This window comes from Trichosurus vulpecula, chromosome 1, assembly GCF_011100635.1.
Source record: "Trichosurus vulpecula isolate mTriVul1 chromosome 1, mTriVul1.pri, whole genome shotgun sequence".
Classification (NCBI taxonomy): domain Eukaryota; kingdom Metazoa; phylum Chordata; class Mammalia; order Diprotodontia; family Phalangeridae; genus Trichosurus; species Trichosurus vulpecula.
Window position 1 is genome coordinate 450,912,438 of NC_050573.1, and position 13,336 is coordinate 450,925,773.

The window sequence follows — 13,336 nt, forward strand, 5'->3', positions numbered from 1 at the left end:
GGGGCAGAGAAGCACGTACCAGAAGTTCAAAGCATGCTTGTGGGTGTACAGTATTCCTGAGTCAACTGAAAAAGGAGATTTCCACATAGAATATTTCCTCAGAAGGGGTGGAAAGAGGGGGAAAGGCTGGATGCTGATGAATTATCGGCTCAGAAAGGACTTCATTTTCCTTTATTACTGATGAGCCATCGGACTTATTCATTCTCAGGGGGCTTCCTCCTCGTTTCCCACTCTCTTAAAATTCCTTCTTTCTATTAATAACTTATCTCTAGAAGTAATAAGGACAAGCTGCCCAAATAAGCATCCTACTTCCAGACTGAAGTAGAAACTTAAGGAAAAGCACAAAGACCACTTAATCTCCAAATTAATTTTCAAGGCTGCTGATCTAAGAATAAGAAATGTGTTTTTATAGAACAAATGACTAAAAAACTCAAGGCAATATATTAGTATGTAATCACTAGTATTGACAATCTGGCCTTATATGGTCCAAATTTGCTCAAGATTGGGTCCATTCTAATTCAATCCAATCCAACAAGCATTTTTACTCCAATTTTTATTGATAACTTCTGTTTTCACAGCACAATTATTTCTGAATATATCTGACCCCTGGACAGGTAGGTGGCACAATGGATAGAATGCCAGGCCTGGAATCAGGAAGACCTGAGTTCAAATCTCGTCTCAGGCACTTACTAACTGTGTGGCCCTGGGCAAATCACTTAACCTTATCTGTCTCCGTTTCCTCATCTATAAAGTGAGCTGGAGAAGGAAATGGCAAACCACTCCAGTATCTTTGCCAAGAAAACCCCAAATGGGGTCATGAAGAGTCAGATATGACTGAGACAATTGAACAACAGCAACAACATACCCTTCCCCTACCCGGTGAGCTTTTCCTTGTGTAATCTATAGTTGTCAATGTGGAGTATAAGGTGGTGAGGAAGGGCAAGGTTTGTATTCTCTTCACTTCTCCCTCCCAGATAGAAAAAGGGTAAGAGTTGAGACTCTTCAACACTATGTTTAACTCTGTCGACTGGACTGGCTAAGACTTTACCTCCTTACCTCTTCTAGATCCTACCTTTCCTCCAGGGAAAGGGGACAAGGTGATTAAGCCTCTCCAGAAGAACTAAACCTTAGCAAATGAATTCTTTCTTTTAGTGGAAATCTGAAAGAACCCTCAATTCTAAGTTATAAGTTTCAGTTTATTGGGAGATTTATAGAACCATTCATAAGACTAAACTATGGTTGAGAGGTTCAGGGGTCATTTGCCCCCTAAGCCAGAAACCCATCAACACTCTGATCTCAAATAAAGATATACCTATTCCACTGGGGGATGTCTTCACATGCTTGGGGTACACATCCCTTACCTCCAACTCACTGATGAGTTTGAGACCTATCACTTACCCTCGATTTGGTTTAGCCTGCCTGCTGAAATGGTTTATGGGGGTGTGACCACTGCCCATGCTACAGCTTCTTGGAACCACCAATGAGAGTTGAGTGGTAGGGAGACCAAAGGTGGATGAGCAGCTCTGAAAAGGGCTTGGCAAACCCTCACATCGGAGGTACTAGTCCTCCTGAATACCCCACATACCTCAAGTTCCAAGTGACTCTTGAGCAATCTTGAGTAACCTAAGAATTCTAGGAAGGAAGGTAAGGAAGGAGTGCATTGTAGACGTGAAGGACGACCTGTGGAAAGGCACAGGAAAGCTTCCCTACACTTCTAAATGTAACAACATAAGTGATTAAGTAAAAGATTAGTGAGTAGCTAGTTCACAGAGGAGCCAGTAATTTTGCTTGTTGCCAATATGTTTTAAAAGTCAAATGTATGGAAAGAGAATAAGCATTTATATAGCACCTACTATATGCCATTCACTGTGCTACAAATATTATCTCCTTTGATCCTTACGTCAACTCTGTGAGATAGATAATATTATCCCCATTTTACAGTTGAGGAAACTGAAGCAGATAGAAGTTAAGTGACTTGCCCAGGGTCACATAGCTAGGGAATAACCAAGGCTGGATGTGAACTCTGGTCTTCTTGATTCTAGGCCCTGTGCTCTAGCCACCGAGCCACATAGTTGCCATATGAAAAGACAGAGAAGTTTAGTTTGTTCAGCTTTTCCAGAACAATCTACTACATTAACTGGTTCTTCAGTGATTTATAGTAGAACCTTTTGAAGGTTTCCCTCAACCTATACCCTTTATGTGTTTGAACCCTTCTTTGTTTGTGTATTTCCAGGTCAACACATGGGAAATATCCAGGCTACAGACTGAAGTGACATTTGAATTATTTCAGAGAAGCCATTAGTGTGAAAATATAGTGTACTTTCACACTTTCAGTAAAAACAAATGAAAATTTAGCTTTGTATAGATGGTAGATTGTTGTTTTAAATCACCAAAAGCCTGGAATTCTTTTTAATATTTTTATTTTAAAAAGAATCATTTTAGAAGAAAGTCCAAGTGTTCTCAAGCATATATAGCAAACATTCACTTTTGTGAAAATAAATTCGTCTTTTCCCGTTCAAAAATACCTACCGAACCTCCAAGTGTTACCAACATTTGCTTCTATATCAAAGCCAATGTATTAAGTTTGTAAATATTAACCACAGTACAGGTTCCACCTCTTGGAAGAAGAGTAATGAGACATGGGTGCACAATGAGACATTTTCAGATATGGTCAGTGTGTTGATTTGTTTTGCATATCTGTATTTGTTACAAGGGAGAGTTCTCTGTGGGAGGGAAGGAGAGTCTTTGGGAAGTTACAGTGATATCAAAAAAGAACAAAACAAAATATTAACCAATTAATCAATCTATAAATACTTATTATGCACCCACTACAGTGTGTCAGGTCCTGAGCTGGACTCTGGGAACACAAAGACAAAGATGAAACAGGCCCTGGCCTCTAGTAGCTTGCATTCTATTAGGAGTAATGACAGGCAACCTTATGTGGCCTTTAAAACTCTGTGGGTGGATATCACAACTCATACTCTCACTCAAAGTGAGAACCTGAAAAGATAGCTTATAAGGGCCAGGGTCTCCCATTGCATCCTGGGCCATCTCCAGTCATCCTGATGAATATCAGGCCACTGGAACTAGATGGCTCTGGAGGAGAGAGTGAGGCTGGTAACCTTGCACAGCCCTCCCTCATTCAAATCAAAGTCAACTGCAAGTCATGTCATCATTTCCCCGATGTCATCGTCCTCTTCAAGAACGAAAGATAAATACAACTCTCACTAGCATTTTGGGTCCTCAGAGGAGGCAGCTAGTCCTGGTCTTAATTTCCAGTCTACCGGGCAAGGCAGTTTCCCAGATCAAAGCTACTTCTTCCAATCAGGGTTTTAGGGTCATTGCGTGATAAACTCTGGGTATTTTTCTAAAGTAGTTGTATCTAGTCCCCATTCTAGTGTGATCTCCTCAATCTCAATCACCAGAGCCAGCTAATATATCCTCATTATCTTTGATTAATATTATTTACCCAATTAATATCAATTAGCCTTTACCAAGGAATATTTACTGAAAAACTAGAGCAAGGACAGAAATTACAAAGCATTTTCTGCCAACATCCATCAACCTACTCTGCTCAAAGCTCTTGTCTCCCTGGGGAGACTGGGTTCAGAATTAAAGTGGTTTATACAAAATATTTGTCCCACCAAGTCACTTCCAAATTCAGTACAGTCATGGATAAGTTACTCCTTCATTTGTAACAAGCAACATGTGAATGTCAATCTAATGTTGGGTTGTATGGAGGAAACCACTTGGACCTTTACTCCTCATTGGGCTTAGCTGTCCACAAACTCTGGCATGGACTTCAGTTCCTGGATCCTTGGTGCTCTCCTGACCTCTTTCCAGACTTTCCAGAGTTCACAAGGTCTAAGCCTCCTCCATTCTATCTGCAATACTTTTCATCTAAGTCAGGAAAGAGAAGGCTAAACAGGTACAGAAGAAACAGTAGGACCATGGGTCATGACTTCAGATCACCATGGGTAGGGTGTAGCCACTTGTGCTCTTCCCATCCAAAGGCTTACCACAGTTATTACTTTCTCATTCCAATGTAGCAGTCCAGGAAAGAAAACAAGGTAGAGTTTTGGGGGTCTTTTGTGTGCTTGCTCAGTTATGATTCAAAAACCAATTAAGTCTTTCTTCACCACATGGTAAGTGAATAGAAAACAGTCACAGAAGGAAGGAAGAAAATAAGGAAGGAAGGAAGGAAGGAAGGAAGGAAGGAAGGAAGGAAGGAAAGAAGGGAAGGAAAAGGAAGGATGAGAGAAAGAATGAAAGAAAGAGAGAGAGAAAGAGAGAAAGGGGAAGGGAGGAAGAAAGAAAGAACAAAAGAAAGAAAGAGAAAGAAAGAGAGAAAGAGGAAGGAAGGAAGGAAGGAAGGAAGGAAGGAAGAAAGGAAGAAAGAAAGAAGGAAAGAAAGAAAGGAAGGAAGAAAGAGGGTGGGAAGGAAATAAGCATTTATTAAGCTCCTACTATATACCAAGCACTGGGCTAAACACTGTACAAATGTTATCCCTCATTTAATACAACACTGTGAGGTAGGGGTTATTATAATTCTCTTTTTATAGTTGAGGAAACTGAAGTAGACAGAGGTTAAATGACTTGCCCAGTTATACAACTAGTAAATGTCTGAGCCAGGATTTGAACTCAGATCTTCCTAACTCCACCCTCAGTGCTCTATCTACTGAGTCATCCATATCACTACAGGTAACTTGCCCATACTCCAAAAATCTATATTTTTGGACCCTCCATTAGAATGAGAATGCTATATTTGTACATAAAGGTTGGACTAGTCCTTCATTTACACATAAATGCAGGGTAATTTATTTTTATTTTTTGGTGAGGGGTGGGGGGGTGAGGACAACACTAACAACTGGAGTGATCAGGAAAGTCCTTAAGGTGGGGGTGGTGGTAACATTTGAGCTCAGCTTTGAAGGCAATTAGGCTAACATGAAGAAAAGGTACATTCCAGTCATTGCTGGCCAGCCTGTGCAAGAGCATGAAGGTAGGAGCTGTAATGTCATGCGTAAGAAACATCAGGGAGGCTGGTTTGGCTGTCCTGGAGAGTGTATAGAGGAAGAATATATAATTATGCTGGAAAGATAGGTGGGAGCTGCGTCATAAAGGGCTCTAAATACCACACAAGGCATTTGCATTTGGTTTTCCAGGTAATAAGGAGCTCCTGGAGTTTACTGAGCAGAGGAAGGATGTGACCAGGCCAGTACTTTAGGAATACCACTTCTGTAGCTTGGAGCATGGAATAGAGAGGGAAAAGACTTGAAGTAGGGAAACCAATTTGGAGCAAATGATAAAAGTTTGGATGAGAGGGGGTAAGGCCTGAACTAGGGTCACAGAAAGGGATGGATGTTGATGTGGGGTGAGTTATTAATTTTTAAACTTGGGTAACTGAAAGGATGGAGGTGGCCTCAATGGAAAAAGGGAAGTTCATAAAAGGGATATGTTTTAGGGGAAAAATAGTGAGTTTTGTTTTAGGCACTGTTTCAGATACCAGTGGGACGTATCATTCAAAATGTTCAATGAGGAGTTGGTAAAGAATGGCTGGAACTCAGGGGAGAAGCCAAAAGAATAAAAAGCATTTAATAAAAGCTTACTCTGTGCTAAGCTGTGGGGATAGAATATGGAAGCAAGATAGGCTTCAAGGAGCTTACGTTCTAATGGGGGAGGAAACACATATGGAGGAGTGGGAGCCAAGGAGGAGAGTTATGGTCTTTAAATTCACAAAAATGGAAGTCATAAAGATGATGAATAGAACAATAGGGCAGTCGATTAACACATGCTTTGCAGAGCGGAGATGCTGATTTGGTTACACTTTTTAGAGCAAGACCTGGAAGAGAGGGAAGTTATGTGGAGTAAGATACTAGACAATATTTAGGTTAGGGCTAGATAGATTTAGAAATCATCAGATCGGAGGTGATCATAGAATTCATGGGAGATAATGTGATTGGTGATCAAGAGAGAAGATACAGAGAGGAGAAGAAGGTCCAGGAAAGACCTTTCGTGTACACATATAGTTTGGGATGGTAATGGTGGATATATGTGTTGATGAGCCGTCGGGGGAGATTGAGAAGGAATGGTGAAATTGGTAAAAGGAGAATGGAGAGTGGAGTCATGAAAACTGAGAAGAGAGAGTGTAAGGAAAACAATGTTCAGCAGTAGCAAATACTACAAAGAGGTCATGAATGATGAAGACAGTGAAAGGCCCATTGGATTGGGCAATTAAAAGATATTTTGTAACTTTGGAGGGAACTGTTTCAGTTGACTGCTGAGGTTAGAAACCAGATTGCGAAAGATTTAGGAGTGAGAGGAAAGGAAATAGAAACTTTCAAGACAGCTTTTTTTTATGAATTTGGCTATGCCAGGAAGGAGAGATGTTTGCTAGCTTGAGGAGATGGTAGTATCAAGGAAAGTTTTCATTCTTTAATACTGAGGAGACATGGATGTGTTTTTATGCAGCAGGAAATGAGTTAAAAGAGAGTAGAAAGATTAGAGAGAAAGCTGAATGATAACAGGAGCAAACTCCAAGAGAAGCGCGGAAGGGTTGGGATCAAGGGCACAGTCAGAGGGTCTGGCCTTCGTAAGGTGAAGGGTCATTTCTGCTGCTGTAGAGAACAAGAGAGTAGGGAATGATGCCAAGAACTTTGGAGATAGCGGGAAGGGGAGAAGAGGAAGTTAAGTTTTTCTGAAGAAAGGGGGGTGCTGTGGGGGGCTGGAGAGATAAAGAGATTTGTAACAGTTGCTATGGAGAGGGGATACAGCATCAATAGAGGAATAAATTAAGCAAGACATTAAAGGTATGTATACACAGTAGGGTTCAACTGAAGATGATAAGAAATGAGAGGACGCACCTTCTCAATGTAAAAGGCCCTTTAAATTCATATTGCTTCTCCAGATGTTTCCTGGTTTCTTGTCACACTTGAACAACCAATTCAAATATAACAGCTGCCTCATAGAAGTACCTGAAGTGCAAGAACGAGTGAGTTATTTAATGAAGCATAAGTTTACATTCAATTGGAGACAAAGTCCTCCTTACAATAAATCAAATGTGAAGAGGAAAAGGCTTCCATTCATCAGCCTTCAGAAGTGTTCTCCTTTGCTTGATACAAGATCAGCCCTTTCAATTAATTTTTCAGTCTTTCTTGCAAAACAGAGATCTTGAAAATAGGCTATAAAGACATCCTGTAGGCCAACACTGTCGTGGGCTAGGTATCTGCAATGGGCTGGCTTATTTGGAGCCAAGAAACACAGCAGCCCCAAATAGATCTAAAAATAAAAAGAAAGAAAAGTGTGTGTGGAAAAAGTGTTTGAAAGACAAAGGAAAAAGTTTACCCTGAGACAGAGGCTGCACAGGACGTTGACATGAGCACAGGCAGAACAGATTCAGCATTTGCCTAAAGAGCTACTTGTGACTATCTAACAGTCATAACCATAACTAGGGTGTGGTGATTGGTGCTTTGATTCCAGGACTATCATGGGTGAGGAGACTGGGGAGAGGTGATTTAAGTTTTTCCTTTAGCTGGAGTTACAGTGCCTCAAAGTCTTCTGTAAATTCTGTACTGGGAGCTTCCCTGAGTGTCCTTCTCCTCTCCTTCCCTACAACCACAGCATGATCTTCCACTCTTCTTACTTCTGACCCCTTAGCCCATATTCTCCCAGTGCTTGCTTATTTCTGCTACTTCTCACCTTTTTGCTTCCTCTGGTTGCCTTATGGGACTGCACCCAACAGGTGAAGACTGTCTTTCATGGGTCCCTGCAGCCTCTGCCCCTTTCAATTTTTCCTAGAGTTGCCCAGTGTGGTTGTACCATGAAAATACCATTCCTCTCCTGCCTACCATCTAACCATCCAACTGCTTCCTACTCCTCTCCTCCTAGGGAAGTTTAAGATGCCATTGGGAAACATAGTTCAAAATGTTCAATAAGCAATTGGTAGTGAATTGGAATTCAGGAGAAATACTGAATGAATAGAAAGTATTTATTAAACACTTACTATGTTCTAAGGTGCAAAAACAGAAGCAAGGCAGTCCCTATCCTCAAGGAGTTTACATTTTAATGGGGGAGAAAACACATAAATGGGAATGCAACCAACCAAGGGGAACTGTCTTCATTACCCTGGCCCTCCCCCAATACCTGGGGATGACTTGGAAACACTGTAGAACCTGAATGGCCATGATTCTCTTTCCTTCTCTCCTTCTCCTGCCCTGCCCCTCTTCCCCCTATTCTCCCTGCCTCGAAGGCCAGGATTCTGAGTTACAGCTCTGTCTTCAGTTTTACATCACCATCAGGGCTGGGGTTGGTGTGTCATGCTTGGAACAGTGAAAACTACTGACTCAGGGAGGGTAGCTCCAAGTAAAATTCCCCTTCCTTCTGAGACTTCCCAGGAGTCAAAGGGAGGGGAGCATCACAGTGGCAACTGATGTGTAGTTTTCCTAGACTGATATTTTGAGAGCCACCAGTAGATTTCTATCCACTTTGGGGGACCTCAATGGGCTTTGCAAGCATTCAAAGGTGAAGTACGATAGAGCGTAGAATTATAACTGACGCTGGTCATTGAGTCAGGGGACGTGGATTCTAGTACCAGGTGTGCCAACTGCCTAGTTATATTGGATTGTAGGCCTCTGTAGGGCTCAATTTTCTCAGGTGTAAAATCAAGCAGATAGACTAAGGGGTCTTTCAGTTCCTTCCATCTCTAACTTTCCATTATACCATGAATATAAGCTATTGTCTCCCCTTGGGCTGATGGTTACCAAGTTTCTGAAGTCCTTGAATGTCTGACAGAGGGCTGCCACTGGCTTTGGCTAGGGTTCATCTTAAAATTAGGTCAGATGTGATCGATCATCTGAGCTGCCATTACCCAATTAGATTTTCACCTGATAACTGTTCAGTTTTTAGGAAGGATATTCAATTTGCTAAATATACAGGGCAGTGTATATACAGTAACCCTTGATCCCTGAGGTATGAAGGGGGTCCAGATGTGTGATTTTTGTCACTCCCAGTATGGAAAATCCCTTTTCTAATTCGTATTGGCAATTTGTAGAGTCTTAGAAAGTCGTCTGGGGGCTCTGAAAAGTTAAGGGACTTGCCCATTGTTGCTACCACTAGTATATATCAGAGTCAGGACTTGAACCCATGTTTTCCTGCCTCCAAGACTGGCTCCCTATCCACTATGCAAAACTTCCTTTCTAGACACTTAGCATATAAAAAGGCCAAATCATTCTTAAACTAACATTTATTTTTGTAATTTCTTTTTTTTAAAAAATAACTTGAAACCTTTTATTTTACACACAGCTATTCTAGATGTGCCCATTCTGCCATAAATTGAATCCTCCCATCCCCCTTATATAAAAAAAAAAGAATTTGGCAAAAATAGATGGTGAGTATAATTAACAATGTTTACAACATTCTCACCCTGTAATCCCCCATTTCTCTACAAAGAGGAAGGAGGTATGAGAAACCCATTTATTATTGAAAAATTATTTTTGATTAAGTTTTACTATCCAAACACCTTTAAAGAATAACCAGTGTCCTGCAAGGTTTTAAAAGAATTCTTGGAGGACAAAATTTTCCTTTATTATTAAGCAGGAACAATGTTTTTTAGATGCCCAATTTGGAGCAGGCCTCTTTCTTACATTATTCCCTGCCCTCCCCCGCCCCCAATTTCCAACCCCAGAAGATATGGGCTGCTACCTTACAAATAAAACCAGTCACTTTTGTTCATTTGATGAACCAGGCCAAAAATATCTCTTGTGACACCCAATTACTCATCTGCAAAAGCTGACAATTAATCATGAGAATTGGCCATTTCCAAATTCTAGCTTGTGAGTTACTCCTGTAACTTTCTGAATCTCCAAGTATTGATTTAAATTCCTCAGGGACTTGCAGACCCAATTTTTATATCATTAGTAATGATGGAAGAAGAAAGGATGACATTTCTATATCCCCTAATTCGTGTCAGTTGGGTCAAAGGCATCACTTATCGCTTAGAGGCAGCTACACCTTTCTCTGCATTACTATAGCAGACGGATGATACAAACTCCCACAAATTCTCTCTACAGGGCATTTATCAAGCATGTAGTTTAGCTCTTTTATAAGCTTCTCCCCACAACCATCTTTTTTTTTATTTATGCAGATACAGATAGTCAAATATTAGCAAAAGATATTTTGTTAATAATAGGGAAAAAGGCAAGCTCACACCTAGCTAAGAAAAGTGGAAGGGCAAGTCAATAGATTTTTGACTATAAACTTTTCCACAGCAAGAGTGTGGTGGCTTGACTAGTTTGAATAATTGTGGAAAGGAAGGGTTTTACCTACTTTATGCCAACAGGTATGTTGTGGAACATATATGTTCTTGGAAAATTTTTGTAAATCCAAATCGGTTTTTAAGGGAGCTGGCTATCTTAAGGATCTCCTTTGATGAATCTTTTTTTAAAAGTAATCTGTTTGTTATTTTTTTTTGTTATTTTAGCCAATCTGACAGGAGAAATGTGGTATCTAATAGTTGTTTTGATTTGCATTTCTCTAATCGGTAGTGATTTAGAGCATTTTTTCATATGCCAACTCTTAGATACCACATCTCTCCTGTCAGATTGTCTAAAATAACAAAATAGGAAAATGATAAGTGCTGGAGAGGATGTGGGAAAATTGGAACATTGTTACATTGCTGGTGGAGTTGTGAGATGATCCAGCCATTTTGGAGAGTAATTTGGAACTACGCCTAAAGGGCCATAAAAATGTTCATGCCCTTTGACCCAGCAATACCACTTCTAGGGTTGTATCCCAAAGAAATCACACAAACGGGAAAAGGACCCATATGTACAAAAATATTTATAGTGGTTCTTTTTGTGGTAGCTAAGAATTGGAAATCAAAGGGATGCCCATCAATCGGGGAATGGCTGAACAAGCTGTGGTATATGAAGGTAATGGAATACTATTGTGCCATAAGAAATGGCAATGATACAGACTTCATAACGACCTGGAAAAACCTACACAACATAATGCTGAGTGAGCGGAGCAGAGCCAGGAGAACATTATACACAACCACAGATATATGGATTCCGTGAGGACCAACCCTGACAGACTTCGCTCTTCTCAGCAACACAAGGTACAAAGACAACTCCGAAGGACTCACGATAGAGAATGCTATCTACATCCAGAGAAAGAACTATGAAGTTTGAATGCAGATTGAGGCACACCTCATGCTGGCCTTGTTTTCCCCCTTTTTTTCTTCTCTTTTGTTTTTTGTTTTTTTTTTTTTTTGGTTCTGTTTTTTCTTTCTCATGATTCATTCCATTGGTCATAATTCTCCACAACTTGACTAGTGTATAAATTAATTCAAAAAGTAACCTGTGTGTAGGATATGAATAATCACCTCCTAATGTAATTGTTTTGTAAATTCAGGGCTTTTTTTGTGTATTGCTTTCTTACTGGGACATACCCTTGTCAGAAGTGGGTGGTTGTGTGGGGGTGGGGTGGAGAGTGGAGGTATCTCATCACAATATTACCATATTAACCATCTGAGTTCCCACAGTTGGAGGCTGCATTTTGTTTTGGCCTGCACCTGTGATTTCATTCCAGTTAGGAGATTCTTTCGATCAATGTAAATTAGCAGTTGTTCTTGGCTCTTTGGAAGGATGCCTGGGGACTTGCCAGTTCATTCCAAAGGAGACACTGAACTTCCTAATTCTATGTCTGTCTCTCTATTCATTATACCACACTGCCTCCTTACCAGGTTGCACAGGGAAGCTCAAGTCACCATTACAGGAAAGTTGTTGTGGTTGTTTTCAAAGACAAGCTAAACCAGGTTGAAGGTAACTGACAGACCTCAAACCCGTCTGTGAGGTAAGGGGATGTCTAGCCCAAGCAGGTGAAGACGTCCTCCAGTGGAATAGGCAGATGAAAACAATTTGTTCCAATGGCCATGAAGGTGGCTGTCCAAGGCACTGTGAAGCACTTAGAACTTGGTCAGACATAGAAGACACCAAAGTTACCCACTGCATCCTGGGCCAACACCAGTCATTTTGACTTTTGTCCTACCAACAGGAAAGTAATCTCTGATAGGCTGATCATCTATAAAATTAGTCCCCACTCAGAATATTTTGCCACTGGACGCCAGCCTGCATTCCCCATGCAGTGAGTCAATGTCTTTTTTGAGTCATGTCTTGCTAATTGTCCATAGGTGCTTTGAAGGGGAATGGTTTGAATTATGTCCTCAAACATATATATATATATATATATATATACACATGTATATATACATATATGTATATGTACATATGTATGTGTATATGTACATACATATGTATATACACATATATACATATATATTTGCAACAAGGATTCTCTATTATTGTGTTTCAAAAGTCAAACAAGAAGTGAAGGATATTGTAACTTGAGATAATATTTATAAGGTACTTAGCACAATACTCAGCACATAGTAGGTACTAAATAAACACTCATTATTAATTTTATTATTATTGTTACTGATATAGTTGCTATATTCCAATGTATTGCTATAGTTAACAAAATTAACCCATTTTTCTAAGAACTAGCCAATATTTGCAAATATAAGCTAAATTTTGTTAAACATAGCATAAAACCAATTTATTTTTATAATTTCGGTTGTACTTCTCAAGGCAAAATCACAACCAAACATTTTAAAAACTATTTGCATACTTTGAAATATTGCTCCTCATTTTAAATGGATTCCCTTTAAGCAAAGTACTAATTATTCTTGGATAAAAAGAACCTCCTATATACACCTAATAGATTCTGAAAGAATAGTATTAATGCCTCATATTTTTGTCGCACTTTCAAATTTTTCAAAGAAATTTTGCCTCTGTTGCATTAAACTTTTTAAGAACCTCACAATCTAGCTAGGGCAAGCATTTTGACACCTGAGGAGAGGCACCAATGGCTAAGCTAACACAGTTTGTTAGACGTAGAGGTGAAACTTGAAGTTTCTGACTCCCTGCCCTAGGTTTATTTAATTAGATCAGACATCTTTCAGGAATTCGGATTTACTTTTTTATTTTTTGCCATTATGATGTGGGATTTATCAAAGCACTATGTAAACATTTTAGATTCTCCAGGATGCAAAATACATTTATAAAATACCCTCTCCTTTCTGTCCAACAAGACTTTGAAAAGCTTTTGTTCCTTACTATGGATACTTAATCTGTTGAGCTCACTTGTACAATCAGATGCTTGCTTTCTAAGAACTATTAGATGGGCAAGAAGCATTGGAGAAGCATTCAGAGGCTAATAACAGCCTCTGTTCTTAGAAACAGGAAGCAAAGCTCTGCCAAGATTAAATAAGTCCAAATGCCAA